This window comes from Coenobita brevimanus, chromosome 95, assembly GCF_032717465.1.
Source record: "Coenobita brevimanus isolate Jiangsu-jjx chromosome 95, ASM3271746v2, whole genome shotgun sequence".
NCBI classification, from domain to species: Eukaryota; Metazoa; Arthropoda; class Malacostraca; order Decapoda; family Coenobitidae; genus Coenobita; species Coenobita brevimanus.
In genome coordinates, this window is record NC_137048.1 from 26653198 (window position 1) to 26669549 (window position 16352).

Below are 16352 nucleotides of genomic sequence, written 5' to 3' on the forward strand. Positions count from 1 at the left end.
AGTGTCAACAGGTGGGTTGGCGGAGGGTTAATGCCCCTCCCGGTAAAACAAGCAACTCAAACGCCCACCCCTTCTGGATTATGGCGTCTGGCCGTAGATAGATAGGTGGATAGATTTATTTTTATTACAAGTAATCATTGGTCTGTTGAAAACAGGGAAAGCGTACGCCCCCCACACCCCCAACATCTGTTGCTGAGAACAAAAAATCATTTTTAACGTTTGTGCGTCAATGCAGGACGTTATATTTTTACAGCAAAACTCTGAGTTTATCCTAAAATGTTTCGTTTTCTTCGAAGTATCATTTGAAGAAAACGTTTTCATTTAAGAGTTTTATAAATAACTCTGGTATAAAGTTATTAATTACGTTATGTATGAAATATAATTGTGTGTGAATATTCAGTAGTCAGTTGGGGCGTACACCGTCACCAACCCTTCAGTGTTCAAGACTGTGGTGCTTTGTTTCGAATCCCGTCACCTTACAAGATGCAGTATAGTACTGTTACAATTCTTTATATTTATTATTTTATACTATGAGTATGGGTGTCATGAGCCCAGGAAGTATGCAGGGAAGATGAGATTTGGGAGAAAATACAAATGTAAGAATCTGTGAGGAAGAGAGAATTGGGTAAAGGAGAGGCCGGTGTCGAGTACTGTGGCAACGCTTTGGTGACGCCGTTGTCGAAACCACAGCCTTCCTCCTACTACGAACTCCTCCCGTCGCCGCACCCTCCCCTCTCCTTCCTTTTCCTCTACTTTAGCCTCGCCGCCCTTCCACGCCCCTCTCCCCTACTCCCTTCCACTATCCCAGACTCTTATCCTACCCTCCTATCTAATTCCTCCACCCTCCCACAGCCCTTCTCTCCTCTCCACCTTCATGCACCAATCCCCTCCAGTCTAACCCCTCCACCATTCCATTCCCCTCCACTCTAACCCCTTTACCCTTCCTCTTCCCTCCACTCTGCCCTTTACTTCCCTCCATTCTTACCCTTCACTTCCTACATCCCTCCCATCCTGTCCACACTAACCCCTCCACTTTCCCACACCCCTCTCCTCCCCCCTCTCTCCTTCTACGCCCTCCTCCCTCCTTAATATCACCCTGCTCTATGTTACACACCCTCGTCTTTGCTTACTACCCTCTCAGTTCCACCACCTTTCATGTTTCACCGCTTCAGAACCACATTTTCATGATCCGTCAACTTCACTTCCTTTCATTTCCATCCTCACAGTTTCACCACGTTTCATGTTTCACTTTTTCAGCCTAACATAATTGTATTCCTCCATTTCAGCTCCACCTCTCAATTCCATTTTTTTTTTTTTAGACCGAGGATGAGGTGGAGGGATGGAGTTGGGAGGTATATGAGGGAGGGGGGGGTGAGTTGGGGGGAGGGTAGTCAAATGGTGGGTGACAGCGACTTGGAGGCGTTTTGTCGGCGGCCACCCTTTGCGGGATTAGGGCGTCGGGCTATAGATAGATAGATAGATAGATAGTATTCATCACTTTCATAGCCATTTTCAATCCCGTATTTCACTTTCTGAATTTAATGCCACAGCATCCAATAAGTCTCGTCCATCTTTACTGCCACACATTTCATTCTTTCATCCAATGTTAATCCGATCGTTTCATTTGCCTTTTTCCCGTTTTTTTGTGCATTATTCTTGTGGCTTTCATCTTTCATTCGTCAATCCTTAATTCCTGTTCTGTTCTCTGCCATTCAGTGTTCACACGCTAATATAATTCCCACAGTTTTTGGTTTGTGTTGTTGCTTTACTGAAAGCGGCGATGAGAAATAGGGAGGTGAGTATGGAAGTTAAGAAGTCACTGCATGATAGTATTGTGATCCCTACCCTTACGTATGGATTCGAGGCGTGGACCTTGCTAGAGGGGAACAAGTCAAGAGTGAGAGCAGTGGAAACGAGTTACTTGAGAGGAGCATGTGGAGTGACATGGAGGGACAGGTTGACGATTGAAAAGTGAAAGAACGTTGTGGGATGGATGTGGATGTGATTGAGAAAATTAGGAGAAATATAATGAGGTGGTTTGGACATGTGGAGAGAATGAAGTGAGTTGGGGGTAGGACAGTCAAATGGTGGGTGACAGTGATTTGGAGGCGTTTTGTTTGCGGCCACCCTATGCGGGATTAGGGCGTTGGGCAATAGATAGATAGATAGATAGTTTTAACTCCTTCATCTCTCGTGGCTTTATATTTTAATCTTCAGTTTTCAGTCTTCACCCAGTATTCCTCTTTTACTTTCTGTCGTCCAGTTTACACTCTCTCTCTCTCTCTCTCTCTCTCTCTCTCTCATAATTTATTCACTTTCCAATCTTCGTCTTTCCTACTTCGTCCTGTAATCTGTTTCATCATTCTTTACCCTTATCATTCACTGATCTCCCTTTATTCCAATTCGTCTTTGTCTTTTCGCTTTTCCAGTTCTCCTAATCCCTCTTTTCCTGTGAAACTCGTTCTCACACCCTGCCTTAAGAGGATTAGGAGGGGTACAGGACGTAAGGGACGTGGAGAGTGAAGGAGGAAGATTGCTTTTCTGGGGGTGGTGCATGTATTAGCACGTCCACCTGGCAACTAGAAGAACCCTAGTTCGATTATCGGACTGGTAAGACTCTCGGATAAACATTGTTACCATATGGTCTGTCCCTGTTCACTCAGAAGTAGCCGACAGCTGGGGACGAATATAACTTCTGTTGTTGCGTGTTGTATCTAGAGGATAACTGGGACTTAGAAAAAATTAATTGCCCGTTTTAAATATGGAAATGCTTGTGCTAGGGAAATTAGCTACACTAATCTTAATAAGATACAAACTTAACAGTCATGTGCTGTTCATAGTAACAGTTTTATTTATGTACAGAAACTGATTTTATGTTACTGTAGTATAAGAAAATGAGTTAAAGGAACTTACAAATGCACAAAATTAACCCGTACATTAAACTTGGCATTATAACGCGAAATTTTTATAATAATTACAAAAGACTAAGTATATAATTTCTCTTCTTTATATATACTGTACGTCTTTCAAGAAAACAGTTTACACACCGTACTTGAGCACGCTTAGGATGATAATGGATTCATCAAGCTTAATAGTGGTTCACTTTCACCTCCCTTTCCACTATACTGTTTGTCTCTCACAATCTCACTGTCTCTCAGTTTCCCTTCTCGCTGTCCCAGTTTCCCCGCGTACAAGGTCAGATTCCCAAGAGAAGCCGGGGGGGGAGGGGGGGTTACTCATGTATAAAGGCAACATAGGGTGCAGGATGACCATGTACCCTTAACTCCTTCGTTACGATTACATGCTTTATTTATTCATTCAGTTCTTTATTTATTGCTACGTCCAGAAGACTTAATTCGAGGGGAAAAAATATAGCTTTAAAAGGGTTAATGTCTGTATCTAACCTCTCCTGTTCGAAAAGGCGCTCCTACAAGGTATAACATAAGGAAGAATGATCACTGCACATCTAAAACAAAATCGTGATCCATTATATATATATATATATATATATATATATATATATATATATATATATATATATATATATATATATAATCAGTTAATACTTCTCGGTATTATAATTTTGAATTCGTGTACCAAATATATTAAGTAATAAGATTAAATTAATGTAAGTGAAATATAAACTAAAGATACGTTAAAAAGAACTGTCGTTCACAACTTGATAAACTTGATTATGAAATAAATGGAGGGTAATGGCTGTAGAAATTTGTACAATACAAAAATTGTACAATTAGCGAAAAAAAAAAGCTTAAAAAATAGTTAAACTTTGTGCAATCTCCTCGTAAATATTTGCGAGACTACTATAGAAATTCTGAGTAGGCTCTTGCCAAACTTTTTCCATTTCCCCAAACAAGTATTTTTGATTGCACATAATCGGTTTCATCACTACACAAAAATCAGCTTGATCACTGCACAAATCGGATTGATCACTGCTCATTTTGTGATCACTGCACACTTATATCAAACACTGCTCTCCTAACCTGAATCAAATCGTCTGACAATAACGAAAACAAAATTCAAATGATATACTAAAGGAGTTTAGAGTCACGAGACAAACTTCCGGTCGATTCCATGTTGCACCAGAAGAAGATTTGCATATACATAAAGGCACAAGAGACACGGCGAAATTCACACTCTTTCATCTTACCTTCCATGCAAAAAAAAAAAAAAAAAAAAAATCCTAGATGCGACAGGGAACTGGTCATGACTGTAAATCTGCTTCCTGGACTGCATTAGCCTAGCCCAGGACCCTTACACCTCAGAGGGAATAGCATGAGATTGGCTGTTTTTCTTTTCGTTCCTTTCTTTGCTTGTCTGTCTCATTACTGCCTCCTCATATAGTCTCCCATACTGCACCTTCTGTCTATCACTATCTCGCTGTGTGTTCTGCCATCTCTCGCATTCAGTTCTTCGGTTTCATACAATTTCCTGTCTACCTCTCCTTTAGTCTCCATCTGTCTCTCACAATCTCGCTGTTTGTACTGGATTCCCTTACGTCCAGTCTCTCTCAGTCTCACATCATATTCTGTCTGTCTTCATTTCAGCTACTTCACTCGCGGTTTTCTCTCACCGTCCCTTGCCTCTGCCTTGTGTCTCTAAATCCATCTCGAACAGCTTCCTTTGTGTGTGTGTGTGTGTGTGTGTGTGTGTGTGTGTGTGTGTTTATCATGTTTGTCCGTCTCTGTCTTCTGACTGGCAATCTCTCTCTCTCTCTCTCTCTCTCTCTCTCTCTCTCTCTCTCTCTCTCTCTCTCTCTCTCTCTCTCACATCTTCCACCTTGCTTTATCTCCCTCCATCTCTCACCATGCTTCCTATCTGGCCATCGCAGCGTGCCTCTTTACCCATCCCTGTATCTCAGTTGTCACACAGATCAGCAGCCTCTGTAAAACACTTCACCCACCCACTGAGGAACTCCATCTTACGAGGTGTAACACTAAGACGACGGGAGAAGCCTTAAAAAAAAAGACAGAGAGAGAGAGGTAGAGGGAGAGAAAGCTAGGAAGGAAGAAAGAAAGGAAAAAGAAAAATGTGAGGCTAAAAAATATCATACGGCGACTTCTTTTTTTTTTCTTTTCTTTTTTTTCGTTTATTTGGGCTTCTATCAGAGGGTTTTATGGAACTTAGAAATATCAGCTGAAGTGACGGGGTTAATTACATCGCTACAGCAAGAATGAAACTAGAAAACACACACAGAGAGTGCCTCCGCCAGAACCAATAAAATTCATGGCATACAGCTGTAATTCGTGTTTCCTACCAGACGAATACCCGTACTTTTACGGTCTCACACAGTCATTTAATTCTATGTTCTGAGACTGCTCTGTTAAATAATCTCAGAGATCGTATACCTTCGCCAACGCCAATAAAGTTTTAGACTTCTAGCATCAGAGTTCACCTCAAAATTTAATAAACTCTTCCACGACCCACTTTCCACTTGTTCACCAGATTTCATTGGGGTCCATTAACTTTTTGAGATACCCTGTACACTTTTTAAGATATCTTGTACAAAAACAGACAGAAAGGCACTGACGACTACATAACCTCCCGCAGCTTCCGAGGTAATAAAATCTGCATCATGGACTGAGGTGGTTAAAGAGTAATGGACACGGAAAAGAAAGTAGGAACAGGGCTTAAAAAATGGAAAGAATTGGAGAAAGGAGAAGGAGGGAAATAAGCGAAAGGGAAAAACTGAATAAAGGAATGAAGACTATCATGATGGTAGAATTACAGAATTTGACGGAAAATATTTGGAAAAATTGAAGAAAACAGAAGCTGAAGAAGGGAGAAAGAAAGAAAGGAAAACAGAGAAAGCGAAATTAATAAGACGAAGGGAAGGAAAGGGTACTCAGACGGAAAAAAAATGTGAAAAAGAAAGAGAGCAGTGAATTAAGAGAAGTAATGAAGGGGAGAAAAACCGATAAGGAGATATAAGATATACACAAGGATGACAGATAAGATGAGAAAGAAACAAAATGGGGGGAAATGAAACATGAAAGATACGAAAGGAGAAGAATTAGGGAAAAAATGAGTCGAAAAAAGAAGAAAAACAAGGAGGAAAGAAAGCGGAAAAGAAAAGAAAGAAGATGAAATGGAGAAGCGTAAAGATGAGTAATATAAGGAAGGAGAGTAAATGTACGAGTAGAAGACAAGGAGAGAGAGAGAGAGAAGAACTGCCACATACTCTGCCAGCAAGGTTCAAATTCCCTACATTGTTCCCTGCCTCACCTCTGCCTCACTTCCGCTTGTCGTACCCTACCTGCCTCACCTCTCCTGTGTCACCCCACTATACATACTTCCTCCTGCCTCACCCCTACTGCCTCACCCCTGCCTCATTTCCGCCCTCTCCTCACCCCTCCTGTGTCACCCATCATACTTACCTCCTTTCCTCTCACCCCATTCTCTCTCTCTCTCTCTCTCTCTCTCTCTCTCTCTCTCTCAGATATTGCCATTTTTTTTTATTTATCACTTAATTATAGATAGTCGTGTGTGGATAGTCACATGTGCAGATAATCAGGTGTATGGATAATCAGGTGTGTGGATAAACAGGTGTGGATAACCAGGTGTATGGATAGCCAGGTGTGTGGATATTCAGGTGTGACGGTAATCGGATGTGTGGATAATCAGGTGTGTGGAAAATCAGGTGTGTGGATAATCAGGTGTGTGGATAGTCAGGTGTGTGGAAAATAAGATGTGAAAATAATCAGTTGTGTGGGCAACAAGATGTCGGAATAATTAGGTTTCTAAATCAGTTAAACAAATTAGGCACTCTATACCTTGGTATAAACAGAGGGCGAGTATCTCTCTTGCCTGATGCCGTATCCTGTGAAGGGTGGGTATGACGTAAGAACCATCGAATACTTCTATCCCTACTCTGTAACGATCCTTTTTATCACGACACATCACGCGCCTTCTGTACTCCACTAGATCTACCATAGGCTATTACATACATCTTAGATCTTCCAAGCATCTTTGTCCGTACTCATAACTGACCCCCCCTTCTACAACTTACCACCGTCACTCATGTTGTAATCTGTTGATGATGTGGATGGTATGTGAATATATGTGTAGGAGCATTGGCGGTAATATGCTAGCAACGACCCTTGGAAGTACAGACATAAGAATGAAGTTTGGATACAGGCTCGGTAACTAGCCACAAAATGATACCTTCTAGACAACCACACGTATGCATAATCGTGGCTCAAGCTGAGGCTCTCACTTAATTATTGGTCTATTACGCAATTCAGATTTCTCTTTCCTGGTGTACAACGGGTTGTCATTCTCATAGGGAAAATGGCCATAAAATCTGCCTAACAGAGATGTCTTGTGGTATCTCTGATGCTTCAGGAAACCACACAACTTGTAAAGCGTCCATTAGGTGAACTCTTCTTACCCACACAAGCATGGAACACTAGCTTTCAAAATGTCAGTACTACTGAAATACAGTTGCCTCCACGTACAGCTACAGGCGATTGTGTGTTTGGGGATTTTATGTGGCACTAGTATATTTGTTTGTATTTCTTCGTGACCTCACCAGTACAAGGGAGTAGTTACAAAACAGTAGACTTGAGATATAAACAATTACACTAGTGTCACAGGAGACCAGACCTCCAACACTCTACCCCTCGATGAACTGGTAAATGGAGACTGTAGCACACTCAGTTAAAATTCCTTCTCCTACGACACAACACCCTCCCTCATGATCCTCCCCACATCAACCATTTTGCATATTGATTTCTCAGCACCAGTCACACATGTCCCTGCTCGGTAAAGACTCCTATTTCCGCGACACAAGCCTCCCTCATACAATTATCCTCCCCCTCCCACGCCCACCGCACTGCGTATTACTATCCCGCCAGCACCGCTTCTTTTCCTTATACTTTTCAGCGGCGATGCAGAACCCATAATTAAGGAGACGGAAGAAGACAATTGTTTCTTAATGGCGGGTTGGGTGGGGCTTTTGTCACCCCTCAGCAATGTCCTTAGCACCCTGTATTATATAGGATGTCGAATATTATCTGACATGATAGGCAGTTTTTCTCTCTTTGTATGGTGTGGGAATTGGACCCTTGTTCTTGTTTTTTTTTTCACGTTTCTACTTCTTTCTCATTTCATTTTCATTTTCCCTTTTTCTTTTTTCCTCGTTCATTTCTGACAATGGCATGGTATCCACATTAGCACGGTGAAGGGTTTTATGTGTTTTGTTATGAGGTTCATGCTTATGGCAGGCAAGTTTATTAAGTGAGGAGAGACCTCTTTGAGCTAAGGAAGTAAATATTCTGTATTATGTTAGTATGCAAATTTGAGTAAATATTAAAAACTTATTTTTTTTTTTTTTAATACCAGGGTGAAATATGCAGACTAAATCTCTGTTTAATCTTCTTCTCTCACGTGAATACCGCTTCTGGTGTGTATGAGTAAGTGAATACATAAAACTCTGGACGGAAGGGTAGACAGTCAGAAGATGGAGTGAGAGAATAATCCACAGAGGGACCCAGATACGAGAGAAATTTCTGAGTAATATTTAGGTATCTGTTCTTTTTTTATAATAATTATTTAAAGTGTTTGAGTATTTTTTTTTTTTTACTTTTTTTTTTTGCTACCTATGTTTTAGTACCATCTACTGTCGTATTCATATATTTCTTTCTCTCTCTCTCTTTCTCACACACACACACACACACACACGCACACACACACACACACACACACACACACACACACACACACACACACACACACACACACACACAGTCTCTCACTACACCCCGTCAGCCTCATTATCTCACACATCCCCCCCCCTCTCTCTCTCTCTCTCTCTCTCTCTCTCTCTCTCTCTCTCTCTCTCTCAGCCAGACAGTCGCTGGCCACCCTAAGCAACCAAACTATCGAACTCGTCTCCAACATCATTTCGCCTTCCACCCTGTCCCCTTCTCATTTAACTCTCCCCCAGCCTTTCTCATTATCTCTAACTCGTCCCTCCCTCTCTCACTATCTCTAACTCTATTTTCTCTCTCTCCCGCAGCCATACAGTCGCTGGACACCCTCAACGATCAAATTGTCGAGTTCGTCTTCAGTGGAGCGGGGGACTTCGAGGAGGAGCAAGATGGCGGCTGCCCCAAGCAACGCGAGGCCCTCAAGTCCTCCATGGCGCTTATGAGGAGGCTCCTTCTTGACGCACAGGTGAGAGAGAGAGAGAGAGAGAGAGAGAGAGAGAGAGAGAGAGAAGCATGTCTTAGATTGTATTAACTTTTTTTGAATATATCGATAAACATATAAACAGATAAATAGATAGATAGACGGATAGGCAGATAGACAGATAAATAGAGAGAGAGAGAAAGAGAGAGAGAGAGAGAGGGGGGGAGGGAGAATTGAATCTGACCTCTTAGAGCCATTTAATTGAATCCTCCACTTAACACGTCATCCAGTGAGGGGGCAGTGGCAGAAGAAACCATCACTTGTTTTCAGGAATAGATTTCTTGGAGGGTACGCTGCTTTACCGTGGCGAAGAGCTATACCCTGTTTACTCTAACTTGGCTTAAATTTGACATCTCTGTATCTTGAATGCTGAGTTGTAACACGATATTGACACTAGAATACGATGCTAGTCACGATAAAGTGCTATGCAAAGGACACGGAGTCGTGGTATTGCCTTATTCTGCCACTAAACTACGTGAAATGAGCTGCAAAAGGACGAAAACTAGGGCCAAGTTAAGGTGAAAAGAGTAGAGTCAGGTGCAAGAATAACAGGCAGGTTCACAATTAGGGACAGACGGAAAGCATTCCTCTCGCATCACATTGTCAGAGCCGGGCCTACGACGTACTGGGCCCACATTCCTAAGCCATTGTAACAAGTTCTAGTAAGCCATCGATGCAAGTCCACAGCAGCCACAGAGCAAATCGCCATGGTGATTACGTGTGAGACTCGTACTCCAGAGTCATATTTTCACATCATCATATAAACAGTTTTAATCCGTCCATAATTTCCCCTGAGTATAAATTATGAGTACAGAAAATACACAGCACAATGAAATAACTTACTGTGCATTTTTTTTTTTTTTTAACCAGACTATGATATCACGCCATGATATTTATTCATCGTAGGCTTGCAGACCCTATGTGCATTTCCAAGATATGTTGCAAGTATAAATTTCCAACAGATTTGTTTGTGACTTCAGTAATGTTAAACCAGTATGTTTGTCGTTTGCCAGTGACTTCAGGAATGTTAAATCAGTATGTCTGTCGTTTCCCTGTGACTTCAGTAATGTTAACTCAGCAAGTCTGTAGCGTTTCATTGCTTTACACTTTAACTGGCGTCATTAAGATCAATTTGCTGTAAAATTCAACCATCCAGGCAGAAGATATAATAGCAGATTCGGTCATTACTATACACTTTTAAATCTAACTTGGCCTAAAATTGCAACCTCTCCATCTTGAATTTTGAGTTATAAAAATTAATACGAGAACAAGCTGCAAGTCACGAAGTAGTATGGAAAGGATGTAGAGCCGTAACATTGTCTTTCCTGTCACTAAACTTCGTGAGATAAGTACGAAAGGACGAAAAACGGGGCCAGATGAGTGTAAAAAAAAAAAAAAAAAAAAAAAAAACTATACAACACGACATTCACGAAAAAATGGGCGAAAATCCGATCAAGTTAATGCAAAAGAACTATACAACACGATATTTACGGCGCCCTAAACCTTCAACAGACAAGGGAACAGTTGCTGGGTAAAGTCAACTAGGATAAGGCTGGGTTAGAGCTTTACCCTGACCTGGCAACGTGGGTGACAGATGGAAGAGAGAGAGAGGGGGGGGGGGAATGAAGGTGGGGAGTAAGGAAGAAAAAAAAGAAAAGGAGGACAGTGGGAGAGGAAGGGAACAAGGAAGAGAGAAGAGGGAGAAAGGAGAGAAGGATTCACAAAAAGAAGGATACATGAGCTAGGATGGGAAGTGGTGGAGGGAGGAAGGAAGAGAGCAGGGAGGGAGAGAGAAAGAAAGAAAAAATAAGAAGGGAAAGGGGAGAGGTTGAGAAGGCGTGTGGTGTATGTAGGAAGGGGATTAGGTGAAGGGTGTGTGCATGGGGACAGAGAAAGAGAGAGAGAGAGGGAGAGAGAGAGTGTTAAAAATGTCAGCGTCAGTCATAGTTATATACTGTATAGACAGTTTTCTTTTCGCATCTGTGTAGGAATGTGTTAAAAGAACTGACCAGTGTGTATATCAGAAGTATAATTATCCAGTTCCAACCCATATACCTACCTGTTTTCTATCATCCTGTCCCTCTCTGTCAATCTGTATGTGTGTATGTATGTCTGTTATGCAGTATACTAATGTATATTATGTACATAATATATATATATATATATATATATATATTTATTTGTTGTTTTTCCCTATCAAGCTATCTCTGTCTCAGTCAGTCATTCTATATCTGTCACTGTATCTATGTATCCCCTCTTAGAGTAAATTCCGCAAGATGGTGGAAGACAACAAGCAGCTTGCCTCCCGCATCGACGGTGACCTGCAGACGGCGCACCAGGAGGTGAGCCTACTGCGGCAGGAGCTGGCCGACACCAACCGCCGGATCACGCAGCTGCAGGCCCTCAACCACCACCCCAGTGACGAGGATCAGGGCAAGGAGGAGGCACAGCAGGACCCACCGCCACTGTCACCAGATCCAGCCTCGCCTATCAATGGCTCGAATAAATGTGAGTATTTGTGTGGGTTTGCACGGTCGTATACTTAAAACTTAAATCGCGAAGGGGAGGTATCTGTGGCTGTGTCTGTATCACTCACTGTTAGGTCTGCTGCAAGACCGGGCTTTCTCCTCAGAGGGAAAGTAATTGCCAGATTTAGCCCTTCCCCACGCTGGCGAAGTATGGATCAGGAAAGGACTGTAGGAAGAGTAATGTATGTGCAAATGAATGTGTTGTATTGGTTCTGTTTTGTGTGTGTCAAATTGTATACTACTTCGGCAGTCTTCAATTTTTTTACAATAATTTCTGAAGCACATAATGATAATGGAACGTTCTGGGTTACTCTTTGATTTTGCTGACAGTACTCTTTAATGTTGGAGACAGGTGTTCAAATCTAATAGTTACATGTGTTCTGTAAATGTGTGTAAGAATTTTAGAGCTTGTCATCTCCTTCGCGAGTTAAGTTTTAAGCATATGATTGTCAGTTTCTGACATGAACCTCCGTCACTGTCATGTGCCATAATCTTTTTCTGTTACATTTTGTATATGAGCTAGGGGCCTGTGTTTTCCTTAGTGCGCGTCCATACATGTCCTTGAACATGTTTTGACAACACAGCTGGCAGCATGTTTGGATACATGTATGCAGCAGTGTTTGGACGGTTGTATGCAAACATGTTTCAGTGCAGCGTCGAACTTACTGGCAGCAGAGGCGATGGGATAAGTGTGTCCATACGAGGCAGCTGAGACTTCATCATGATGTTACCAACATGATCTGGACGCTGCTGTTCCGAGCATGTTTGCAGCTTGTTCGTTATTGGTTTGTTTACATGTTGCCGGTACTTGTTCCAGCACACGTGTGGACGCGCACTTACGCGTAAACAGGAGTTGCTGTGCGCTGATAATGTCACCTGCACCATACCACTGTCTACGATCATTACCTGCTTTTTCACCATGTGTGCCTCGTATCTCCTCTGTTCTCCCCCGGTGACTTTACGGTTTATATCTTCATCAGCTTACGAGGAATTCAGACATCTCTTAGCAATTTATTATGCATATTATACAGATATATTTTTGTATGGTATTTTCCTCCTTTCTCAGTTCAGATATTTTACAAAAATAATGTGGAAATATACTGAAGATTAAAACGCACCCTAACCGAGGACAGGACGACTTTGCCCAATTACCTGCTTAGATACTGTTTTTCCACTTCATTGGCAAAGAATAGGAAATATCATATAGTGCGGTGTGTAAGCAGTAGCAGTGATGTTTTGATGTGTTGGTGGACTGATGGAGAAACTAAAACAGTACATTATTCTCTTAAAAGTAGTGAAATTGCAATCTTTCTATCTTGAATGCTGTACTATACGAGATTTACACTAGAATATGATGATAGTCACGAAGAAGTGCTATGGAAAGTGTGTAGAGCTGTGGCATGGTCTTACTGTGCCACTGAGCTGCGAGAAATATGCTGCCTGAAGGACAAAAATCTCCGCCATTTAAAGTACATGAACTATAATCACTACACAAAATCAAATAATACCTTCTTGATACACAGTGATTCAGCCATGTAATGTGGGTGTGCTGTGTGGGTGTGGGTGTGGGTGTGCTGTGTGGGTGTGGGTGTGGATTTACTGTACGTTTGGTCCGTGGGATGTAGGAATAATGGTGTAGATATCGGTGAGGGTGTTGGTGATATGTACAATTCCTTTTGGGTGTGGGTGTATTTGAGTCCCGTGTGGGTGTCAGCGTATGGGTGTGGGTGTATGTTAGGCCCTAGTGGGTGTAGGTGTGGGTGGGGACGGGGTGGATGAGGGCGTGACGGGGCGGGTGTGGGGTGTCGACAGGTTTGTGACGCAGTGACAACTTCGTCCCCCCCCATCTCTCTCTCTCTTGCTAGACACCGTTTATCACTTAATCTGCCCTCTGCTCTTACCTCCCTACTGTGCTCTCCACTTCCATTCTTTCCTGTCCACGCCTCTCCTTAATCGACACTTAACTTCCTCTCCATTCTCCCTCCCCTCCCCTCTCTCTGTCTCTCCCTCTTCATCCATTATCTCTCTTCGTTCATCCCTCTCATACTACATTGTCGCCTCTCTTCCCTCTCCCTCTTGTTCATTGTATCCCTTCTTCCTCCCTCCCTCTCTCTTCTTTCTCCCCCTTTGTGTAGCTTTATTCTATTGTTTCTTAACTTCCATACTTTTCTGCCTTTCTTCTACCATTTCTCGGATCTGCCTATCCTTCCTCTTCCTCTACATTTCACTTTCTCTTTTTTCCTCTCCTTGCACTTCTCCTCTCCTTTTACTTCTGTTTTCCACTCCTTTCCTTCTCATGTTCTCCTCTTCTTCTCTTCCTTCTGTGTGAAAGCATTATTATAAAAACCTATGAAGGACTTCAGAAAAAAAGGAGGAAAAACTAATGGAGTGGATTTTACAATCAAGGAGACGGAGGGAGGAGGGAGGGAGGGAGGGAATGCAGGAGAAACGGGGAGGGAGAGAGGGAGGGAAGGGAGGGAGGGAGGGAGGGAGGGAGGGAGAGAATGCAGAAGAAGAAGAAGAAGCACTGGGGAAGGTAGAAAAGAGGAAGGCATGTGAGAAAAGGGTCGAAAGAAAGAGACAGGAAGATAGAAAAATATGTGAAGTGATTAGAAAGCGAACGAAAGTGTGTGTGTGTGTGTGTGTGTGTGTGTGTGTGTGTGTGAGAGAGAGAGAGAGAGAGAGGTCATGTTAGGTAATGGGAGGTGAGGTGAGTTCAAAGTGGCGCCATCAAGTTTAACCCTTTTAACCCAGGGTATATTTTTTTATCAGTCACTCTGCCAGTCGATAACTCAACTTAGAAAGACCCTTTGAACTTGAGGGTTAGATAAAGCTTTCATTAACCTCTTTATTACTGAGAGTTCTTCCTAAGTTGAGTACAGTCTTCTGGAGGCAGCGGGAATTAAGCTTAAAAATCTTATAGTACTCTTAGTGCAGTGCTTAGTACGATCAAGATTTTTATTTATTTTATTCATGTTACTGCCTGACTTTTTTTTTTTTTTTTTTTTACTTATAGAGACCTCTTATTTTGATGGAGTTAGTTGCAGTCTTTGTTACTCGTACCCATTTGATTACAATTGTCCTTTATTATTAAATCCTTCGAGGTAATGACTTCATTTATTTAAGAAATCATACTGAAGAGGTTGAAGGACATTTGTTTTTAGGGTAAAATCTGTGTAGTTTAAAAGGGTAGATAATTTTTTGGTTCTTGTCATGGTTGTTTAGCTGTTGTACAAAGGAGTACAAAGGAAGGCAAACAGCAACAGACTTTATAGTCATTTTGAAGCTGTTTGTTAGACACTATACTGTACTTGTTTGTGTTGGTGACAGGTGGACGCTTGTTGTGGTATTGATGGTTGGTTGTAGAGGTGGCAGTCGTGGTAGCGGCGGAAGTGGCTGTGGTTGGCAGGGACTAATATGTGTGGTAGCAATAGCAGTGGTGGTTGTAGGGACGAGTGTGATGGTGGCAGGAACGGTTGCAGGGTGGAAGTAGGGACAGATGTGGTTGTTAAGGGAACAGCTGAGGTGGTGGCAGGAACAGCCGAGGTGGTAGTGGGAACAACTAAGGTGTTGGCAGGAGCGGCTGTGGTAGTGCAGAGTGTATGGTGGTGGCAGGATATATTGTGGCGGCGGCAGGATTGGAAGTTGTGGTGTTGTGGCGCTGTGATGGTGGGTGCTGGGGACATCTGCGTTGGCAACACAAGTCGTCACTGATGGCATAGTGGGGACAGGCATGAGGGAAGAAGTGATGTCAGAGATGGGCGTAGTTGTGGAAGTCCTATATGTGATGATGGCAGTCACCAGTGTGGCTATTGCAAGAAGGTGGTAGTAGTAATGACAGATGGATGTTGCTATGGTATCCAGATGTGATGGTGGATGAATGGAATGTTATTGAGGCAGTATTTTATGAGATGGGTGTTGGAGGTGAAGTCAGGAAGGAGGGTGGTGATAATGACAGTGATGTGTGTGATGGCAGGAAGGAGGATGGTTGTAATGACAGTGATGTGTGTTATGGCAGTGTTGTGACATGGTGATGACTGGAAGAAGGGTGGTGGTGGCAGTGATGGTAATGACAGTGATTTGTGTTGTGGCACTGTGATAGCAGTAAGATGGATGGTAGTAATGATTGATGAGTTTTGTTTTATCAGTACTGTAAATGATAGTTGGCAGTAGCGGTGGTGGTGGTGGCAGTGAAGGAAGATGGCAGCACAAGTCGTCTTTAGCGGTGTACAGTAGTTACGAAATATTGTCTCGATGGCATTAAAGAGAGTGGAAATTATGGTAGTGGGTGTCATGGCAGTGCTGTGATCATGGCGGTTGTCAGTGGAGGTGGTGATGGAGGCAGTGAAAGTGGGAGCACAAGTCATTTCAGTTGGTGTAGTGGTTGGATGAAATACTTCAGCCATATTATTAAGGAAGTTGTTAGTAATGGCAGTGGGTGTTGTGGCAGTGCTGAGATGATGACAGTGGATGTTATGGCAGTGCTGAGATGGTGGGTGGCAGTGATGGTGACAGTGAAGGAAGGTGGCAGCACAAGTCGTCTCAGGTGGCGTGGGGCTCTTACACGGCTGGCTGCCGCGCCCTTGTGTCTGCCCACCAGCCCGAAACGCCTCT